The sequence below is a fragment of the Cnephaeus nilssonii genome (assembly GCF_951640355.1).
Source record: "Cnephaeus nilssonii genome assembly, chromosome: 9".
Classification (NCBI taxonomy): domain Eukaryota; kingdom Metazoa; phylum Chordata; class Mammalia; order Chiroptera; family Vespertilionidae; genus Cnephaeus; species Cnephaeus nilssonii.
Genome location: NC_137080.1, coordinates 76,473,819 through 76,494,044, shown reverse-complemented (window position 1 = coordinate 76,494,044; position 20,226 = coordinate 76,473,819). Strand labels below are relative to the sequence as shown.

At 43.3% G+C, this 20,226-nt stretch overlaps 1 protein-coding gene across 2 annotated transcripts in view; it reads right to left on the bottom strand.

The window, feature by feature from the left end:
- Positions 1 to 19,456, bottom strand: part of ELOVL5 (ELOVL fatty acid elongase 5) — an 81,139-nt gene extending 61,683 nt beyond the window's left edge. The window contains exon 1 of one of the 2 annotated variants that reach the window (XM_079780854.1): positions 19,208 to 19,456. The gene's annotated coding sequence lies outside the window, so the exon portion shown is untranslated. Of the gene's footprint in view, positions 1 to 18,328; positions 18,385 to 19,207 lie in introns of those variants that run through there. The other variant, XM_079780855.1, reaches the window with a different exon arrangement.
- Positions 19,457 to 20,226: the final 770 nt, after the last annotated feature.

The following is a 20,226-nucleotide window of genomic DNA, read 5'->3' as shown; positions in this document are numbered from 1 at the left end:
TGCAGATACACTTACTTGATACAATGGCAAAACCAGCCACTTGATGAATTTCCAGTACGAAGGTGGCATTTAGAGATCCTGTGGCATAAATCAAAAATTTACTCAGGCAGAAGGAAATAAAAGACAATAGAGGAAAGAAGAAGAAGAAAGATCGTTTCATAGCTAAGCAGAATGGTGGTCCTTATTTAAAAATACAATAAATAGAATCTGGTTAGAACAGAGGTTCTCAAAGTGTAGCCTTGACAACCGGGGGTTCCTTGGACTGTTTTCAGAGGTTCCATAAGATCAACACTATTTTCGTAATACTACTAAGAGATTCCGTTTTCAGTATCATCTCTCTCATCATTGTAAAGTGTCCCAGAGGCTACATGGTATGTGATCTCAAAAGATTGCATGCAGAAGCGGATAGAAGAATCCAACGGTCTTTCATTAAGCCAGATACGTAATAGATTGGTCAAAATGTCAATGTCTGTTTTCACAATTTTTTTTTTAGAAAATATATTTTTCATAAACATATAGGTTGTATAATCATATAATGGGCTAGTTATTATTTTTAGATGTATTATTATTTAAGATTTTTATTTTAAAATAATGTAAACATAATTTTTAATAGAGTAAAAATACCAATCCACATAAACAAAAGCTGAGGTTCTCAATTTTTTTCCTAAAACTAAAAAGTTTGAGAGCTGCTGCATTAAAAAAAGACTAGTACAGAATTCTTCCCCTCTATAGGGTTTTACTTCTAAAAATACATTATAAATTTAGCTTCCCAACGTAAAGGCATATATCCAAACATACTAGTACTTCAAAAAGAGAGTGTCTTGATACTTAACTTTAGGAGTTAAATTTAACTTGGAGTATAGAGTTTGAAAAACGAACACTTAAATCCTTGAAATGTGTTGATATATAGTCATTTTGAAAGCAAGATAACAATAACAAACAAAACTTACAAGAAATATTTTACTCTATGAAATAATTAAGTTCTTCCAGGTTCCCCACAAATTCAACTTATATGTAGTATGTTATTACGAGAAACTCAACAACGATGAAATAGTTTGAGCTGTGTTCGCATGACTATAATAAAAAAAAGGGTAATATGCTAATTAGACCGGACATCATTCCGGATGTCCTTCCTGACCAAGCCAGGGCCAGAGGGAAGCCAGCCCAGGTCCCAGGTGCCTGCGGGAGAGGCGGGAAGCAGCCCGGATCCGGGTGCCGGCAGCCAAAGGACAGAAGCAGCCCTGTTCCTAAGTGCCAGAGGGAAGCTGTTGCTGGCAGCTGGGGAAAGGAAGGCCTACTCTTGCATGAATTTTCATGCATCGGGCCTCTAGTATGAACATAAAAACTCTGAAAGCTCCTTTAGTCAAAACATGATACTTCCCTCTTCCTAAATGAGGCTACTCCTTGTGGAAACATTTAATCACCAAAAACTAAAATTTTAAGTCATAAATAATGAGAGACACAAGTTTCCTGTGGCTAACTCACATTAGGTAGAACTTCAGAGAAAATGTATTCACTCTCATCAAACCTACACAAAAGCTGAAGTGCTTACTTATACACAGAGAGAGAGAACACGCTAGCTCAGACTCAAAGTCAAAAATTCATATTCCTGATTTCAACTTGCCACAACAAAGCACCTCTTAGAAACCACACTTTCCATTTGCCATCGATCGCCTCAGTTGTCCAATTTTCATCAAGTCTCAGTTTCTTTGACTCATTTTGCTAATTAACAATGTGTAGAAAGTTTCTTAAAAATTCCTAAGGTAGCCTCCTCTGACGAAAAGCCAGCTTCCCCTGCAGGCTGCAGCCCCAGCCACTATCTACACCCAGCATCAGTGCCTGGGGCCTGTGGGTTCACCTCCTCCCTTCCTCTAAATGGGGTGCCTGCTGTTGGTGTGGCCCTGACAGTGGAAAACAGAGGAAGAAAATCAAGTCAGCAAAAGTGACAGCGAAAGAGACAGACAGAATGAATATGAATACAAGTGAAAGAAAATTACATGGCACTCCCGCCTCCTCCCAAATAACTAAGAGACATTTCACCTCTCCGAGCATGACTGCCATCGTTTTGAAGCTAATTCCTTTGAAAGAGAGCTGTGTCAGTGAGAACAAATCCTGTGTGAAGCTTAACATGTACTCACTATAAAGGTACGTTACACAGGCCTGTCTGTCAGGGAGACACTCAATGCTTTCAAACCAGAGCTCAGAGCACTCACCTTGCGGTCACTCACCTAGAGGAGGCATCTGCAGGGTTCTCTCTACAAACAGTCGAGTTGAAATATAATAATGGGCACTGACGTACAGGGCTAACACCTCCTCCCTCTCCTTCTAACATGGCTTAATCATGTGGCACTCAGTTTCTGCTTTCTGGATGTTTAGGGGGCTTTGTCTTACAGGGATACTGATTGATGTAAATGACAACCCAGAATTCTGCACACATGAATCTTATTTTAATCAAATCAAAGGGAAGGGAGAACAGAAAGCTTAGCTGGTCAAGTTAGAATGAATGGGATCTCCTGTTTCAGTCTTATTTCCTTTCCTGGAGAAGGAAATATAAGCAACTCATTGAAACTGAAAGTGAATTTCAGGTGTAGTTTATGGAAGTCATGACTTTATTAGTCCTACCGCATATCTCTATTGGCTTTAAAATTATTTAAAGTATATTCCGTATAGTCTTCATTAAAAAATCTTTTCAAGCCCAGCCGAAGTGGCTCAGTTGATTGAGCATCGTCCTGAGCACCAAAAGGTTGCTGGTTCGATTCTGGGTCGGGAGATAGGGGTTCAATCTCCAGTTGGGGCATGAACAGAAGGCACAATGTTTCTCTCTCGAAGCTCACTAGCTCTCTTTTTCTCTCTCCCCACCTTTCCCTCTCTCTCTCCCTCCCTCCTTCTAAGCATGTGAGAATTAAAATAGAAAAAAATAATCTTTTCACTTGTAAGTTTCAATAATGCCACCCAGTAGAAGGGCAGTGACTAAAGAGAGATAAAACAACATCACAGACTGGCAATGTGGTGCCACAGGAAAAAAAAAAATCTCTGAAGTCAATACATTCCACACAGTTGCTCTGAAATGGTTTCTCTCCCATTTCTCAAGAAATAGGCTAGAATTTCAATCATTACAACCAAGTTTATTATGAAGAACAAAGGAATTCAGAAACCAAGAACTTCCAGGATGTAACCATGTCTAAAACAAGTCTATATATAGTTTGATGGCAAATTGGTATTTTAAAAACAGATGTGGAAGTGTTATAGCAAACAGCATCCATTTCCCTTTTCCCAGCACAAGCCAAGTTTTGTTTAGGGCTCCATCCTCTCTGACTCACTGGGTGAGACCTGACAGTGTCAGGACTGAGAGGGAGGGGCATAGGACCCTGAGTGGCCAGCTGGGTGACAGAGACCAATCAGAGGCAGACAGGCTTCTGGGAACAGGACCTGCAACACAAGATAAAATATGCAAAGGAGGGATGGGGTTATAGAATTATGTTATTTAGTTTATTTAAATATGCTATTTATTTAGTATTATTCATTAAAATAATTTTTGAGGGTATACAGAATTTGCCCTGGTCAGATAGTGCATTTGGTTAGAGTGTTGTCTCTATACACCAAGGTTTTGGGTTTGATCTCTGGTCAAGGCACATACAAGAAAAAAAAAAAAATCAATGAATGCATAAATAAGTGGAACAACAAAATCAATGTTTCTCTCTCAAAAATCAATCAATCGATAAATTTCTTTTTTTTTTTAAAGAGTATACAGAATTCAAATGGCAGCAGAGGTAATTTAGGTGAAACACTAGGAAAAACTTCTTAATATTAAGGACTGTGACATCTTGTATTCCTGATAAGGGTTGCTGAGTCGTTTTGCGGGAGAAATTTGAAGAGTATAGCCACATCATGAGCAATGACACCTGATCCCGTGTCTCCAATCCCAGTCTCAAAGGCCCGTTTCCATCCGATCTCTCTCCACCTACATACATGTGGTCCTTCTGAACTCAAGCTCAACAAGTCAAAAACTGAATTCAGCACACTCCCTTCACAACCTTCTCTGCCTTCTGACTCCCTTATTTCTGTGACTAGCCCCACAGCCTTCCCAGGAATCCAGTCTTGAAAGCACGCATGCTCCATCTCTCGCTCTGTACTGGACACGGGGCTACTGAGGCTTCCGGTCCTGTTGATGGTGCTGCAGTGCCAGTGGCCCCCATTTCTACCTCCACCCAACCCTCTCCAGTCTCATCCTCATCACCTCTTTGCAGGACTGTCTTCTAGGGACTGCTTGGCCTCCAGAACTTCCTCCTACCCAATCCAACTCATAAATGAATCTGTCATATTGATGTCTCCAAGCACAGCTCTTATTCACTCTCTTCAAACAAATACTGACCACTGCATTAGTTCTCTGAGGCTGCTCTAACAAATTACCACAAACCAGTGGCTGAAAACAACACCTTTACCTTCCTTTCAGATCAGAATTCCCAAACAAGTCTCACTGGACTAAAATCAAGATGCCAGGGGGCTGCGCTCCTATTTGCAGGCTCTACAGGAAAATCCTCTTCCTTGCCTTTTCTGGAGGCTGCCTGCTTTCCTTGGTTTATGGCCCCTCTGTCCATCTTCAAAGTCAGCAACACTGGGCCAAGTCTCTTCATGCTGCCTTCTTTCTAGTCTCTTCTGCCTCCCTCTTCCACATTTCAGGACCCTGGTGATCACAGTGAGCCCACCTGGATAATCCAGGATGCTCTCCCTTCAGTAGCATTATCTTCCTTGATGCGCCCTAATGCTTACTGTACTCCAACTGCAGAACTCAGAGCCCACCTGGGCTTCTCCTCCACCTCCATTCTCACATAACCTGCTCTATCTAGCAGGCCCCTCCACTCTCCTGTCCAAATTATACATACTTATCTTTTAAGGCCCAGCTCCAACGCCACCCACCCTCAGTATCTCTCTGCATTCTCTGAGTGCTCACATGCCCTGTTCCCCCAAACTGGCACATTTAGCAGTAACAAGGAAAGAGTTTAGGCAGAAAAACGGTTTCTGGTGCTGCTCTACAGCCAGCTGTGTGAGCCTGGGCAAGCCACTTCACATCTCAGCCTTGGTCTCATCATCTGTTGAGTGAAAAGGCTGACCAATTGCTAAATTCTTCCCCAGGTCTTAAGCTCTCTGAAACTGAGAGGACTTTTAATCACTTCTTTTGATCCCGAAAGTCACTACCTAGCCAAGGCCACTTTCACGTCAACTAATAAATATTCTCCCTTCCTAACGGATCTTCCCTGCCTCCAGTCTTGTCTTGCTCCCCACCCCCTAAAAAGCATCTTTCTAGGTTACTCCCCTCCTCAAAGCCAGTTAAAGGCTCTTAGGAAAATGTCCAAAGTCCTCAATGTGACCCCTAGAACCCACATGATCAGGGTCTGTTTCCTCCTTTGGTTTTTTTCCTCATTGACTTTCTTTTGGTTCCTCACATACTCCTTCCACCCCCCCAGCTCCCTGCCCCCTTCACCTCAGAGCCTTTCCTTGAACTTTCCTCTTTCCACCAGATTCCTGCTTATTCTCCAGGCAACCTTTCCTGACCTCTCACTCTGATTTAGGTGTGCTCCCTGTGCTTCCTTGGCAACTGGGCTTTTGCAGCTGTCTCCAACTTCCACATGGGTGGTGGGTGGGACTATTAGCAACAACTGGTGGCTGATGCCCAAACTCTGTAGCAGCGCTTTTCAGTTGCCCACAACCACCCAGAATCAAGATGAGATTTCCCAGCCTTATTTTGCGGCTCCATGTTTAAGTCTTGGCCAAGGAGACATACAGGATTGTTTGGGGAAGTTTCTGGGAACTTCCCCTAAAAGAAAACACGAATGAATCCTCTGCCCTTTGTACTTTGTCTCTTCCTCTCACCTGCCGCCTGGAGGATGGCACTACACTCTAAACCTGTCATACACTGAGCTAGAAGGAGCCTATGATTGGTCATACCAGCTCTGGACCTTCCACCATCCCCACCCTAGCCTTTTATAGGAGATAGAAACTTCAACCTTGTTTTAAGATCCCATTATTGGAGCCACTATTACTTTGAGGTCTCCATCACTTGCAGCCAAACCTAAGTACAATGCACATGATCATATCCACAGTACCAATAATTATCTGTTGACTCAAGTACATATCATCTCACCTCTTCAACTGGATTATAATCTCTTTGCCAATAGTTGTATTGTCACTGCAAGGTCTGTGCTCCTTAGCAGAAACCCTTAACAGTGAGTGAGTGTGAATGATCAATGAATTAGTGACCACGTGTCTAATGAAGCAGGTAGACTCTGTCCAACCTATACGGTCTGTTTCCAACTGGGCTTAATGTTGTGGCCAACCAAAATATCATGGAAAAGTTCATGCTTTTCCTTGCTTGGGCAAGTGCTATCAGTGTGGTGTACTACTGGCATATTCTACCTGAATGCTCTACAAGGAAATATGCAAATAAGAGCCTTTAAAATAAAAGCATGAGTCACCTCTGCTCCTGGGCATGTGGGATGTCTAGCAATGCGTATGGCCTGAAGGCTGTTGCTGCTCTACTCTGGAGGGAAGAATTGCAACACTGGGCAGGAAAGCTGGCCCTCCAGAGTCCCAGGCTCAAGTGGACTCCCCATTCATGAAATATTATATATTCTCAGGCTATCAAAGTACACTCACCTTCACAGAGCCATTAGCACAGATTACTGAATGGATTACACTTCAAAGGTACATATTTTGAGAGATATACATGCAAATAATTGCTAGATATCTACTATATGCCAGATGGTATATAGGTACCAAGAATACAAAGATTAATGTGCCAGACACTGAGCAAAGAGAAAAGTACTAGTTATTCTCACTTTAAGAAGGATGAAACTGAGGCACAAGAAGGTTAGGTATTGAACCAGGCTACATAAGTAGGAAGGGGGAGAACATCTAAGTTGGTCAGAAGGATCAAAGGTCCTAGGGTATGAGTGTTCGACCTATGAAGAACAGGACTTTTCCCATTAAGTTTGCTTTGCTTTTGTGTTTTTGTTTTTGGTGGGAGCAACTGATGAGGAAGCATCCAAACACGTGTGGAATAGAGATGGGAGAAGACAAGGTACATTCGGCGAAATAAAGTCTGTGGTGTGCTCAGAGTTAAAAGTGCAGGCGGGAAAGTGGCAAGAAATGAACTGGATCAAGGATGGCCCCAAAGAGAGAGTAAATGAAGTTTACAGGGTGGAGTGAAATGATCCCATTAACCTGTCAGAAGACCACTGTGACAACAGGTTAGGGACCAGAGCACAGGGAAACAGAAGGGTGCCAGGGAGAAACTGCTATCATCAAGGAAGGGACTGATGTGCCTCTAGGAGCAGACAGTGGAAGGGGAAGGGGGTGACAGAGAGGGTCAGAGAAGCCTGAATGGACAATATGTGGTGAGTACAGGTGGAGGGAGTGGGAGAAGGATGTGGTTGATGGGAGAGAGAAGGACCCGAGTACTGCTGCTGGCTTGATGGCTTGGGAAAACTGGTGGATGGTGGTGCTCCTGACCATGTTGGCCAACAGGAGAGAGAGATTTGCAGGGCATCCAGGTGAACCTCACTGATGAGAGTTATGAGACTGGGGTTTAGAGGAAAGAAGTGTTAGAAATAAATATTTGAGAGGGGTAATGGGTGGGTTGATACTTAAATCCAACTAGGTCACCCATTGAAATTGGTCTTCCACATAAACAAATGGAAGAATATACCATGTTCATGGATTGGAAGAATCAACATCATTAAAATGTCCATACTACCCAAAGCAATCTATAGGTTCAATGCAATCCCCATTAAAATACCAACGGTATATTTCACAGATCTAGAACAAACTCTACAAAAAATTTATCTGGAATAAAAAAAGACCCCGAATAGCTGCAGCAATCCTGAGAAAGAAGAAGAAAGTTGGAGGAATCACAATACTAGATATCAAGCTATACTACAAAGCCACTGTTCTCAAAACTGCCTGGTACTGGCACAAGAACAGATATATAGACCAATGGAACAGAACAGAGAACCCAGAGTTCAACCCAAGCCACTATGCTCAATTACTAGTAATATTTGACAAAGGAGGCAAGAGCATACAATGGAGTCAAGACAGTCTCTTCAATAAATGGTGTTGGGAAAATTGGACGGATACATGCCAAAAAAAAATAAAACTAGACCACCAACTTACACCATACACAAAAATAAACTCAAAATGGATAAAGGACTTAAATGTAAGACAGGAAACCATAAAAATCCTAGAAGAAGCCATAGGCAGCAAAATATCAGACAAATGTTACAGCAATATCTTTACTGATACATCTCCTAGGGCAGTGGTCAGCAAACTCATTAGTCAACAGAGCCAAATATCAACAGTACAACGACTGACATTTCTTTTGAGAGCCAATTTTTTTTAAGCTTAAACTTCTTCTAACGCCACTCCTTCAAAATAGACTTGCCCAGGCCGTGGTATTTTCTGGAAGAGCCACACTTAAGGGGCCAAAGAGCCGCATTTGGCTCTCGAGCCGCAGTTTGCCGACCATGGTCCTAGTGCAATGGAAACTAAGGAGAAAATAAACAAATGGAACTATATCAAAATAAAAAGTTTCTGCACAGTGAAAGAAACCATCAAGAAATCCTACTGCATGGGAGAACATATTTGCCAATGCTATCTCCGATAAGGGTTTAATATCCAACATTAATAGGGAACTCATACAACTTAACAAAACAAAGATAAACAATCCAATAAAAAAAATGGGCAAAGGACCTAAGTAGACACTTTTCGAAAGAAGACATACACAAGGCCATGAGACATATGAAAACATGCTCAAAGTCTCTAATTGTCCAAGAGATGCAAATCAAAACAACAATGAGGTGCCATCTCACACCTGTTGGAATAGCTATCATCAACAAATCAACAAATGACAAGCGCTGGTGAAGATGCAGAGAAAAAGGAACCCTCTTACTCTGCTGATGGGAATGCAGACTGGTGCAGCCACTGTGGAAAACAGTACGGTGTTTCCTCAAAAAAATTAAAAATAGAACTTCCATTTGACCCAGTAATCCCACTTCTAGGAATATATCCCAAAAAACTAGAAACACCAATCAGGAAAGACATATGCACCCCTATGTTCATAGCAGCACAATTACAGTAGGTAAGATTTGGAAACAGCCTAAATGCCCATCAGCAGATGAGTGGATTAGAAAACTATGGTACATCTACACAATGGAATACTATGCTGCTGTAAAAAAGAAAGAATTCTTACCATTTGCAACAGCATGGATGGTCCTGGAGAGCATTATGCTAAGTGAAATAAGCCAGTCAGAGAAAGATAAATATCACACGATCTCACTCATTTGTGGAATATAAGGAACAACATAAACTGATGGACAAAAATAGAACCAGAGTCTTAGAAGCACTGAACAGACTGTCCAACTTATGAGGGAAGGCGGGGGGGGGGGGGGGGGGGGGGGTGAGGGGGTTAGAGATCAACCAAAGGACTTGTATGCATGCATATGAGCATAACCAATGGATACAGACGGGAGGGGGGGGGGGATGAGGGCATGTGCTGGGGGGTGGGGGCAGCCGGGGATTGGTCAATGGGGGAAAGAGGAGACTTATGTAATACGTTAAACAATAAAGAATTTAAATTTTAAAAAAAGGGAAAGAAATAGGTCTTCCAACAGTACCTTGATACTATTCAACTAAATCTTAAATTCTGGAAAGCCCTTTAAAATATGCCAGTCCCGTTCCCGCCCCCACCTCCCACCCGCCGACCTGGAAAAAGAGGAAAAATTAAAAAAAAAAAAAAGAAAAGAAAATAAATTAAAAGAAAAAACTAAAATAAAATATGCCAGTCCTATTTCTTAAAAAGATGAGAAACTCAAGCATGAAGCGCTGTGCCAGGGCTCAGTGAAAAGCACCTCCCCCACTGTGCAATGCACTCATCTTCCTTTGGGGTCACTGAGCCTATTCCAAACCCACCATTCCTTGCCAAGTAAACAAAAAAGAGCTGTCTGAAAATGAAGCACAGTATTTATAGCATTCTCTTGGGGACAGGGAAGTCCTGAGATACTATCTTGCAGGGGGTTCTTTGGAGAAACTCTGACCTGTTTCACAGGGCAACCACCTTCTTGGTTGAAGCATACGTACAAAGAAGACAGTCAATGCCAAAGCACTGGTCATGGGCTTCAAGATCCCAAGCATGCCTCTACCGGGTCCCTTGAAGACCTGAAAGAGGCTGAGCTCCACTTCAATCATATTCCTAGCATTAAATTAGACTGTAATTACAAATAGCTGGGAGAGTAACATTTAAGAGGCTTTTAAGCAACATTTTCTGCTATACGCAGTTAGTAATTCTTATCTGATTGCCATCTCTTAGCTGATGTGATTACTTGAATATTCAAAATAAATTATCATATTCTCCAGGCTCATTTGTACAAAATATACAAAGGCAGTGTTGTTGCCTTGGTAGAAATTAAAAGAGGGTGGAGAAACATAAATTCAAACCTGTGGAATATAAATAAAGGTATGTGACATAAAAACACATTTTTTTAAAAAAAACTTAATCTAAACACCTACATTTTATAAATGTTGTTTGAGTGTGGGGTGAATGAGGAGAGGGAGAGGCAGAGTTAAATGTGTTTTTTAAGAAAAAGCCTGCCACAACGTGCATTTTTAAAAAATATTTTTTTTTTATTTATTTCAGAAAGTAAGGGAGAGGGAGAGAGATACAGAAACATCAACGATGAGAATCACTGATCGGATGCCTCCTGCACGTCCCACTTTGGGGATCAAGCTGGCAAACTGGGCATGTGCCTGACCGGGAATCGAACCACAATCTCCAGGTTCATAGGTCAACGCTCAACCACTGAGCCATGCTGGCCAGGCTACACTGTGGCATTTTTAAAAGCAAGCACAATCTAATAATCATTTATTCATCTCTTTCCTAGATGTGTCTATAGAAGTTGTTTTATCACCTGTCATATTCCATGTTAATATATTAGCCATTCTGTGCATTTTGTGATTCTCTTATTTCAGGAATTATGGTACTCATAGCCAACATAATGCTGTCAGACCTGTGACCACACCCAGAAATAAAATAAAGATGTTCTAACAGAGTCTAATAACCCAAGAGAACTGAAGGTGGTGGAAAACATGTCTATCTTCAGTCTGAACAAGTGGCCCTTCGTGGCACCTGTGTCAGATGACCTAGTACAGTGGTCGGCAAACTCATTAGTCAACAGAGCCAAATATCAACAGTACAACGATTGAAATTTCTTTGGAGAGCCAAATTTTTTAAACTTAAACTTCTTCTAACGCCACTTCTTCAAAATAGACTCGTCCAGGCCGTGGTATTCTGTGGAAGAGCCACAATCAAGGGGCCAAAGAGCCGCATGTGGCTCTCGAGCCACAGTTTGCCGACCACGGCCCTAGTAGATGTTTTCAAAATATACATGACTTACACCTCCACCCAAGGGAAATCAGACGGTCTGGAGACAGAGGCTCCCTAGAGCATTTGGGTGCCCGTCCCTCCCAGGCCATACCTTTCAGGTTTTACCACTCTGTAAATCAAACCCAGGTGAGGCCAGGGAAAGAAACCGATGCCAGATGTCCTTGGCCAGTCATGCTAGTCCAGCCACTTGGCAACTGAGCTTTGAACACTGATTTCTTACACCAATAATTATAGAGCTCTTCTGTGTTTGCACTTCTGATTATACCAAAAGGGCTTAAGTGCAAAATCTCTATAAAAGGAGTCAGGAAAAAAACAAAAAGGTCACCTTTTCAAGGACTGATCATAAAGGTTATTCCCCTATTAGCTTACTTTTCCCTAACGGTTAGTTACTATCAAAAGTTCCATATTGAATATATTGCCAACCTCCAGAATGTAATGATGACTAAGAAGCTCAGCTTTGTTTCCTCTAGTTCTGTATCAAGAGCTGCAAATGCAAAGATTACTGTTTAGGTCTAACTGCGTGCAGCATGCCAAGGTGGTAAAGAGCAGACTGCAGCCAGCCTGCCTGAGTTTGAATCCTGACTCTGCTATCTGCTGGCTGTGGAGCCTTGAACAATTCACTTAACCTTTCTGTGCCTTCGTTCCCTCATCAGCAAAACTGGGGCATCCACCTTAGGGGGTTTGTGAGGCCAAAATAAATATATATAGAGGACCTTAGAAAAGTGCCCAGTATGTGGTATTGAGCAGCTGTATTCAGTACCCACAGATCAGCCTCATTCTTCTCATAAATTGCCAAGTATTCCATTGCCCAGCTGTTGCGTAATTTACTCTTCTTTAGGACGTTTACTCTTGATCTTTTGCTGTTATGGACAATGCTTCAGTGAACATCCTATACAATAGAGGGATCTTTTTACCATGATCATCAAATTAAGTCAGTTCTCTAGATAACTTTCATGTATAATACTGATGGCTTGAATACCCTTCATAGTAGGCACAGGTAAAATCACTTCCAAGTTCTACAGAGAAGTCTCAAAGAGGCAGAATAACTCCTTGCCAGAGCCAACAGAGCCATAGGTGGCAGATTTGGAACCCTATCCAGATGTGTAGCTGCTAACCTGAAAGGTACTTTCTTCAATCTGCTTCCTACAGCTTAAATTAAAAAATAATAATAATAAAAATTAAAAATAGCACAGTAAATGCTCTTATCAATGAACCTCAGATCCACAGAAGAGATAAATATTCACAATTTTCATAAGAAGTAAACTCAAATTTTTTACAGAGGCATGTATCAGCTCACAAATTGGGAAGATGGAGATGTCAAATTTAAGTATTTAGCATGTATCAGCTCACAAATTGGGAAGATGGAGATGTCAAATTTAAGTATTTAGGTAATTTAAATATTAAAATAATTTCTTTCTTCTGCCAAAGATTGAAGCAGAGGTACCCTGAACACTACCCCTAGGGACAGACACCACACTGCCAACCTCCCAGGGAAGCAAATTAATAATTATTGAATTTGGTATCATGAGAACTATTCTTGGGGGAAAGAAAAATTCATAACAATTACTTTGTAGTACTGTTTGCTGGACCAAGAAAAAGGGGGAATAGGTAATCTGGGGGTCAGAATAACTCATAAAATAAAGGCCAATTCTCCAACATGACTTTATGAGGTCTGTTTAGTGTCGGCTTATAAAAGATTCTTTCTGACAGGGTGAAGTTGTTGACAGTGGGGAAAGGAAAGGGCAAAGGTAGAACTTAATAGAGATGGAACCTGTAACTAGCATGTGCTAACAACAGGGTGCTAACCCAGTATAAGGATTATCGTTAGAAATTACAGTTATGTTTCAAGAAGTGGTTATTCCCCTAAAGGAGAAGAGGTGACAGTACCAGCACTAAAAATCTGAAAAGAAAACTACTTCCTAAATCCCAGTCAGCAAGACGACGAAAGTCTAACTGAAGACGTAAGGACTGCTAAACACGTTACACACGGCTGTACTTCAAACAGTAATGGCGGGGGAGGCCGAGGAAGGGTGGGAATTGAGTTTTTCTGAACACTCACCATCCACGAATATTTTAACCCCAGGCACACAAGTCCAAAAGTGAATGCCTACAAGTCAAATAAAAATTTTCCCATGGACAAGACATGCCAGCGGGAGGCCAGTAGGAAACAAATAGTTTAGTAATAATAAAATTTGTGGGTTGATATTGGGGTTGGGGGCATGGATGGATGGATGGGAGTTCCTATTACAGTAACGCAAAATGAGGCCAGGTTATCTTTTTTTTTTTTTTTTTTTTTTAAATATATTTTATTGATTTTTTACAGAGAGGAAAGGAGAGGGACAGAGAGCTAGAAACATCGATGAGAGAGAAACATCGACCAGCTGAGGCCAGGTTATCTTCCTAAACAATTCACTTTGCTAGGCCAAAACATCTCCCGAGGTTGTGTTTAATCACTTAAAGAGAAAACTGTAGTGATTCTGACATCTACCTTTCTAAGACCTGAGTGATCTCAACTTTCATTCCCTATCCTTGGTCAAACAGAAACAAAGGATTTGCTCTTGGAAAAAGGAAAAAGAAAAAATTTACTTCTGAAAGGGCCTTGGAAATCACCTTAGTTTAAATCTTGTATTTTTAAAGAAAAAAAGGCCAATGCCCAGAGTTGATTTTCTTATGGTTGGTGGCAAGTTGGAACAAGAAACCATGGCAGCTAGGTTCTATACAAGGGTGAGGCATCCTACCTTAAACAACCATGCCTTCCAAAATTCTCACATTACTTCAGTTGCAATCAAAAAATAAATGTGCATGTGCTTTATTACAATCCTGTATCATGAGGCAACGTTTATTTTAACACCTATTATGTGAGTTGAGGTAACCTAGCTGATGGAAGGAGCCCAAAAGACTTGGTTCTTACTCTTGGATCCACCAGCAACTGGCTGCATGAGCGTTAGCAATACTGGGATCTGCCTTTTCTCACTAGTGATGCTTCATTAGAAGGTGGGAAGCATCCTAATTACAGTAATATTAAAATGTGGAAAATGCTTGTAGTGATTTGAAGATGCCACTGATTATAAGCTGCATCTCTACCCAGATATGCTAAAATGTGAAAAACTGTCTGAAAATGAATGAAATGTGGTGGAAACATGTACTTGCAAAAGGGAAACAACAAAAAAGGTAGCCAAGAGAGGCTGCAAAGAGGAGGAATTGAGACTCAAGAAGAAGAAATGATTTGTGTGGACATGTATCTGGACTGTTGGGATATTTCCACCTGATTACAAAGCTTCCTCTCCTCCCTTTATGATACCATGTTTCTTCTACCACCCAATCTGAAGAGTGCCCTTCTTGTTGGCCCTGAAATCCAATTGGTTTCCAAGTCACATAGATCTTATCCAAGCAACAAGCTAGTTCAGTTCGCTCTCTCCAGTCTGTGTTCATGGCCATGGCTCAAAGTGGGGCTTTATCAGACCCTCCCAGCAAGCTAGGAGATACAACAACCTGGCTGGAATGCTTTGTGACCTTGAGCAGGTGTCTACGCTTCTCTGAGCCTCCATTTCCTCACCTGTAAAGTGGAAATGCTCATAGTAACAATCATTAGTAATTGAGATAAATCCATGTAAAAGTGCTCAGTGCTGAGTTTGACACATAATAGCAGCTCAGTAAAAGTTAACCATTATTATTATCATCAACAACTTGCCTTTCTAATTTTTTCTTCCATTTCTGCCCTATCAGTTTCTGCCAACTGGACTACTTGCCTTTTGCTCAATAATTCTACACTTGTTTACTCTCCAAACTCCCTCTCTCAAAAAATGCCTATCCTCTATCTCTAGAATTAAGATTCCTCCTATGAAATGTAAGCCTAAATTCAAATGTTGGTTCAATTCTATTTAGTTTAATCCAATTGTTTCTTTACTACTGACATTCTTTGAGGCATTTACTGCCACCGCTGTGGCTCACTTCCCCCATGTCGACACAGGCCCTTCCTTAAGATGTAATAGCAGCCAGGTAGATGAGGTGATATATATATTATTGATTTAAAAGAGGAAGGGAGAGAGAGAAAGAGAGAGAAACATCAATGATGAGAATCACTGATTGGCTGCCTCCTGCACACTCCCCACTGGGGGGGGATCAAGCCTGCAACCCAGGCATGAGCCCTTGGCCGGAATCGAACTTGGGACCCTTTAGTCCGCAGGCCAACGCTCTATCCACTGAGCCAAATGCCTACAGCGAGGTGACATTTAAATCCATTTCCTCAGTTCTAGGATGGATCCCAGGTTATCATATTTATCTTGTTCTAGTTATTAATTTCTTCAGGTAAACATGGCCTAAGTCAATCACCTGTAGGCCAAGGACCTTCTTTGAAAGTGGAAGGTAGTTCCCACATGAGAATATGGTAACAGGGGGGCCTAAACTGTTGTTGACAGTCATCTTGCAAAATCAGACTATGAATATAACCACACTGGAGAACACTTCAGAGAAATAAGAAAAAGTTCTGCCATTAGGACTTTTCGGGTCAGGTGCTCATTTAAGCCCATCTGAGTTGAGTTTTCTGTCTCCCGCACAAAAACCACCCTAACCAATTCAAGAGTATGAGGCACTGATGTGTCTAATATGGATAGCTCTGTCATAACGCTTTATCAGGTATAGTTAGACAAGTCCTCCAGAAATCTGCTTCTGACCTCCTTTCAGCCCAAGGTGCAGATTAGGTATGGGTATAACAGGCTTAAAGTGTAAACTAATTCAGAAAGCCCTTTGAAGTCAACTTGTATACAACCTCTCCCACAATCTCTCTCTCACACATACACATACACGCCATATTCAGTAACTGACAAGTTAACGAATAAAAAGAATGAATAAAATATGGGCTAAAAGGAAGGGAATAGATTTTAGGCAGATTTGAATGATGACAAATGGTTAATCTTGGATGGCTTGAAGATGGTCCTTTAAACATGGGGTTAGATTTGTAAGTTACAGAGTAACGGAGTTATATAAATGGCTCATAGCCCACTGAACAAATCCTAGGGGTGCAAGGATAAACAAAGGGGCAGGTAGGTATAAGAGAGAGAGAGAGAAAGAAAGAGAGAGAGAGAGAGAGAGAGAGAGAGAGAGAGAAAGAGAAAGAGAGAGAGAGATGTGAATTTGGAAAAATCACTTGGCACTTCTAGGCGTTAGTTCTCATTCTTTAAAAGGAGGTAGGGGTAACACTTTTAACAGGATGGCATAAGAATTATGTATGAAAATCAACTATTTAAAGGAAGGTACTCACATCAAAATTACCTGAAAATGAATGCATGTGAAGACTTAGTTATGGGTAACTAATGGAAAGATTATCCCATCAGGAACAGAAGAGTTGGTAGGCAACGGAGGAGGAACTCAAATTCAAAATAATTACAAAATTTCTCAGGGGAGAGGAAGAATGTGGTGGAGTAAGAAAGAAGTAAAGTCATTACTCGAACTCTTTACTATCTACTTAGGCATCAGAGTTACCCTAAAGGAAGGTTACCAGGTTTACCCTGACTTGTATAATTCAAGTGGGAAATAAAACACCCAAGGATTGATATGCTCATCTATAGCAGTAAGAGGGCAACCAATAATTATGCTGAGAGCAAACCAGGTGGTGATGAAAAAAAAAAAATTCCTGAAAGGTCCTTGAAAACGTCAAACATCCAAAAATCAAGGTCTCTAATAAAAAACAAAAACTCTATTCATCCCAGGGAATGAGATAACTTACCTCATTTCCAAAAGTGACTTTATAGCGATAATGAAATTAGTGTTCATGAAAACCTAGTTTTGAATATTTTCCCAGTTATTTGAGATTCTCGGATGTCATTGTTGGCCACATCCCCTAAACCTCACTCCCCCTTCCCCAAGAAGAAAAAATAAGTGGAGAAGGAAAGAAACATTTGGCAGACCCTTGTTAGGCTCTTTCACTTGTATCATCTCTTGAAATCAACAATTCTGTAACATGACACCCCATTTAGAGACAGAGAAGGAAACTGAATTGGGGATGAGGATAGTCTGAAGTTATGAGGTGCTTTTTCTTAAAAATCTGACAATCAAATTTCTCGGCAAAGTTCTCTATATTCTGTAAAATTAGTCATCTGTAACCATTTTCCCTTTTGCCTTCAGTTAGAAATGGAAAAGAAGAGGAAATGCAAGAGAAAACACTACAGAAAAATTCCTGGCAAGGACAAGTTATAACCTGGGGGTAGGAATCTCAAAGGGACACGAGTGACATTTCTCATTCATGCGTGGAGCTTTCCTGGAGGATCCGAGGCAGTGCCAAGCTGACCAAAAGAGTTATCCACTCCCCACCCCCCACCCGCCGCCACCCCCACCACCACCACAGATGGAAAGTAAAAGTGCTCCTCCCCAGGCGTGGAGTGCAGAACCGGCCGCGTGCGTATCTGTAGATTCTGCACCAAATGCTGTTGGCTGAGACGTTCCAGAAAAACAAGGGCAAACCAACAGGTTATCTACCAAGCGATTAGGGGAACAGTTACAAAGCCTAACAAGCGACACCAGCTCTTCCGTACAACCCTATAAAGCACTTCCTGCCTCGGATCCCGCTATCAAAGAATTAAGGCTGCTGGCTCCGCACAATTCTCCCGCCGGCTCCCCAGCCCAGCTAATACGTCATGCACGGTATTCATCCATACGCACCCCCACCCCAAAGTTGGCCAAATGCATTCTTTAAATCTGCAATCGAGAAGCTGGAAGATAAGCTTAACAAACGACCGTGAGGAGGGGAAACCACCACCCTTAAAGTGCAATAGCCCAGAACGGATGCAGGATACAATTTGAAAGAACAACTCTTGCTCCAGGCAGGACTCCCTCCACCCCCAAGGAGGGCGGGTGGACTCGGGGAGTCCGGGGAGCAAGAGGGTGAGTCTTACTTACAATTCGCAACAGACGTTACCCAAGGGCTTCCCCCGGCCCAGAGCCACTCCCGGGCCGCGCGCCACCCTCTCCGCCGCCCGCTCCCGCCTCTCCAGCGCCCCAACTCCTTAAAGGGCCGCCCGGTCCCTCTCGAGTCCCCGCCCCCTCGCTTTCGCACCGGCCTCATCCCTCCCCGAACGATCTGGTTTTAATAAACACCGAAGTGGTCCGGGGCTAGCAGGCTTCCCTCCCTGGGGGGTGGGGGGCAGAGGCAAGACAGGAGAGTCCCCGGCACCGGCACTGCCCGCTCAGCGCGGGGCGAAGGCGGGCACGCCCTGGGTCTCGGTGCCGATCAGACTAGCGATCCCCGATCCTGGAAGACTCTCCGAACTCACCCAGGTTTTGTCCTTCCCAAAGAAAGCTCTCTTATTTCAGAAGGCGCCTCCCTGGACCTCCCTCCCGCGAGTTCATCCCGACCCGGCGGGCGGGCGGATCTGAGCGCACCGACCCATCCATCCCGCCTCCGGGCTGGGCGCCGTGTGTGTTCCCGCGGCGCCTCTAAGTGCACAAAACTACACGCCTGCTGCTTCCACACGCGGAGCAGGTGAGCCAGGATCACGATGGAACCCCCCGAGGCGCCCGCACAGCTCTCGCCGCGCCCGCCGTCCGTCCTGGGGGGCCGGGCTGGGGCCCCCCGGAGCCGGCCGGGCTGGGGGCCGCGGGCCACCCGGGCGCCTAAGCCTCTCCGGCGGAGCGCGGGCCGCGCCGGCAGCTGTCCCTCCGCACCAGGTTCGGGACCTAACGGCGGTTCGCAGCCCTCTCGTCCCGGCCACAAGCTCGCGCGAGTGTCATGGCCGAGAGGCGGCCCCAGGCGAAGTTTCCAGGGAGCTGCCGGCTTACCTCTTCGCTCCAGGCGCCACAGCAGCTCGGAGAAGCGGCGAGGAGGCGGCGGGAGCGTCCCTAGCCGAGGACGACGTGGGAGGGAGGCACCGCTCGCCCAGCACCGCGGCGATGGGAAGAGGAAGGCGCCGGGTATCTACACTCAGAACGTGGGCTGACCGTGACGTCACAATGGCGCGGCCAGCCAATCGGAGCCCCGAGGCTGAATCTAGCGCTATGATGTCATGCGGCCCCGGAGCCAATCGCGAGACAATAGAACTTTCGTGATTGTAAATTCCAGACTCGCAAGCCGTGGGGAGCCCAGGCCCGGGTCGGTCCCCTTGGGCTCACGTGTCTCTTAGGCAAATTTGTCCCTTTTCTTCCTAATAAGCCTGCGTGGGACGCAGAGCCTGCGCAATAGCGGCTGTGAGGTTCCCGATGCCCTGAACTCTGATTCACTCCATGCCAGGCGTGGCGTGGTTGTGTGGTCGCGTTGGGACGACGGAAACCCCCTCTCGTAGCCGTCCCTGGTACGGTTCTGAAAGGGATCTAGTTCTCCTTGGTTGTAGCTAAAAGGGTTAAATGCCTGCGGAGACCACCTCAAGTAAGGTCTGCAGTTGAACAAGATAAGGCAATAACAAAAAACACTCAGAACTGGTGTTTATAGCTTCACGCCCTCGTGGATAGATTTCCCCTGATTTTTCTCAGGGATTCTGATGCCATTTCTACGCCAGAAATTATTCCAAAGGTTTGTAAAAGGAAGAACCGTGATGGAGTAAGTGACATCTTTTCAGCTATAGAAATTTAAGCACTTAAGACAAAATGCTTTGTGCTCAGGGCACAAATAGCAGATCCTTGCTGGTTTTCACTGATATTTGGAAAAATTGAGGTTTTTTATTATCCTAATATCCCACACTTTTGCCATATTAAGTCCCAGAAATAAAAGTCTTTCTCCTTGTGCCCTCTTGCTATATTTCTACTACTCCATGTCCTTGGATCCAACTTAGTTAAGCATTTAATGTAGAAAAAAAATATTTTTT